Source organism: Peromyscus maniculatus, chromosome 22, assembly GCF_049852395.1.
Source record: "Peromyscus maniculatus bairdii isolate BWxNUB_F1_BW_parent chromosome 22, HU_Pman_BW_mat_3.1, whole genome shotgun sequence".
Lineage (NCBI taxonomy): Eukaryota > Metazoa > Chordata > Mammalia > Rodentia > Cricetidae > Peromyscus > Peromyscus maniculatus.
Window position 1 is genome coordinate 63,964,832 of NC_134873.1, and position 3,274 is coordinate 63,968,105.

Below are 3,274 nucleotides of genomic sequence, written 5' to 3' on the forward strand. Positions count from 1 at the left end.
CACTGTATATGGCCAGAAAAGCACAAGTGTGCTGTTCTTAACCTGAATGAACACTTGCTGCTAGAACTTGAATCTCAACGTGATTCAACTCCGTTTAGGAAGTTTAATTGAACCCTAGTGTGCCATGCAAGAAAAACACTCTGTTTTAGAGAAAACAGCATTCTTTCACTCTACTGTGTTTCCTATAGGGCACGTACAGTGAGCTAGCTCAGAACAAAAGAACTGTGCTTCCTACACAAACGGGGCATATCTAGTTCAACTCAGTATTGGAAACTGAGTAAAACAGGAGCTTCTCTTCAGTCCAATACACTGTACTGGCTGGGAACAGACGCGAATGCTATTTGCACTGTATATGGCCAGAAAAGCACAAGTGTGCTGTTCTTAGCCTGAATGAACACTTGCTGCTAGAACTTGAATCTCAACGTGATTCAACTCCGTTTAGGAAGTTTAATTGAACCCTAGTGTGCCATGCAAGAAAAACACTCTGTTTTAGAGAAAACAGCATTCTTTCACTCTACTGTGTTTCCTATAGGGCACGTACAGTGAGCTAGCTCAGAACAAAAGAACTGTGCTTCCTACACAAACGGGGCATATCTAGTTCAACTCAGTATTGGAAACTGAGTAAAACAGGAGCTTCTCTTCAGTCCAATACACTGTACTGGCTAGGAACAAACACGAATGCTATTTGCATTCTATATGGGCAGAAAAGCACAAGTGTGCTGTTCTTAGCCTGAATGAACACTTGCTGCTAGAACTTGAATCTCAACGTGATTCAACTCCGTTTAGGAAGTTTAATTGAACCCTAGTGTGCCATGCAAGAAAAACACTCTGTTTTAGAGAAAACAGCATTCTTTCACTCTACTGTGTTTCCTATAGGGCACGTACAGTGAGCTAGCTCAGAACAAAAGAACTGTGCTTCCTACACAAACGGGGCATATCTAGTTCAACTCAGTATTGGAAACTGAGTAAAACAGGAGCTTCTCTTCAGTCCAATACACTGTACTGGCTGGGAACAGACGCGAATGCTATTTGCACTGTATATGGCCAGAAAAGCACAAGTGTGCTGTTGTTAGCCTGAATGAACACTTGCTGCTAGAACTTGAATCTCAACGTGATTCAACTCCGTTTAGGAAGTTTAATTGAACCCTAGTGTGCCATGCAAGAAAAACACTCTGTTTTAGAGAAAACAGCATTCTTTCACTCTACTGTGTTTCCTATAGGGCACGTACAGTGAGCTAGCTCAGAACAAAAGAACTGTGCTTCCTACACAAACGGGGCATATCTAGTTCAACTCAGTATTGGAAACTGAGTAAAACAGGAGCTTCTCTTCAGTCCAATACACTGTACTGGCTGGGAACAGACGCGAATGCTATTTGCACTGTATATGGCCAGAAAAGCACAAGTGTGCTGTTCTTAGCCTGAATGAACACTTGCTGCTAGAACTTGAATCTCAACGTGATTCAACTCCGTTTAGGAAGTTTAATTGAACCCTAGTGTGCCATGCAAGAAAAACACTCTGTTTTAGAGAAAACAGCATTCTTTCACTCTACTGTGTTTCCTATAGGGCCCGGAAGTAAGCTAGCTCAGAACAAAAGAACTGTGCTTCCTACACAAACGGGGCATATCTAGTTCAACTCAGTATTGGAAACTGAGTAAAACAGGAGCTTCTCTTCAGTCCAATACACTGTACTGGCTGGGAACAGACGCGAATGCTATTTGCACTGTATATGGCCAGAATAGCACAAGTGTGCTGTTCTTAGCCTGAATGAACACTTGCTGCTAGAACTTGAATCTCAACGTGATTCAACTCCGTTTAGGAAGTTTAATTGAACCCTAGTGTGCCATGCAAGAAAAACACTCTGTTTTAGAGAAAACAGCATTCTTTCACTCTACTGTGTTTCCTATAGGGCACGTACAGTGAGCTAGCTCAGAACAAAAGAACTGTGCTTCCTACACAAACGGGGCATATCTAGTTCAACTCAGTATTGGAAACTGAGTAAAACAGGAGCTTCTCTTCAGTCCAATACACTGTACTGGCTGGGAACAGACGCGAATGCTATTTGCACTGTATATGGCCAGAAAAGCACAAGTGTGCTGTTCTTAGCCTGAATGAACACTTGCTGCTAGAACTTGAATCTCAACGTGATTCAACTCCGTTTAGGAAGTTTAATTGAACCCTAGTGTGCCATGCAAGAAAAACACTCTGTTTTAGAGAAAACGGCATTCTTTCACTCTACTGTGTTTCCTATAGGGCCCGGAAGTAAGCTAGCTCAGAACAAAAGAACTGTGCTTCCTACACAAACGGGGCATATCTAGTTCAACTCAGTATTGGAAACTGAGTAAAACAGGAGCTTCTCTTCAGTCCAATACACTGTACTGGCTGGGAACAGACGCGAATGCTATTTGCACTGTATATGGCCAGAAAAGCACAAGTGTGCTGTTCTTAGCCTGAATGAACACTTGCTGCTAGAACTTGAATCTCAACGTGATTCAACTCCGTTTAGGATGTTTAATTGAACCCTAGTGTGCCATGCAAGAAAAGCACTCTGTTTTAGAGAAAACAGCATTCTTTTACTCTACTGTGTTTCCTATAGGGCACGTACAGTGAGCTAGCTCAGAACAAAAGAACTGTGCTTCCTACACAAACGGGGCATATCTAGTTCAACTCAGTATTGGAAACTGAGTAAAACAGGAGCTTCTCTTCAGTCCAATACACTGTACTGGCTGGGAACAGATGCGAATGCTATTTGCACTGTATATGGCCAGAAAAGCACAAGTGTGCTGTTCTTAGCCTGAATGAACACTTGCTGCTAGAACTTGAATCTCAACGTGATTCAACTCCGTTTAGGAAGTTTAATTGAACCCTAGTGTGCCATGCAAGAAAAACACTCTGTTTTAGAGAAAACAGCATTCTGGCACTCTACTGTGTTTCCTATAGGGCCCGTAAGTGAGCTAGCTCACAACAAAAGAACTGTGCTTCCTACACAAACGGGGCATATCTAGTTCAACTCAGTATTGGAAACTGAGTAAAACAGGAGCTTCTCTTCAGTCCAATACACTGTACTGGCTGGGAACAGACGCGAATGCTATTTGCACTGTATATGGCCAGAAAAGCACAAGTGTGCTGTTCTTAGCCTGAATGTACACTTGCTGCTAGAACTTGAATCTCAACGTGATTCAACTCTGTTTAGGAAGTTTAATTGAACCCTAGTGTGCCATGCAAGAAAAACACTCTGTTTTAGAGAAAACAGCATTCTTTCACTCTACTGTTTTT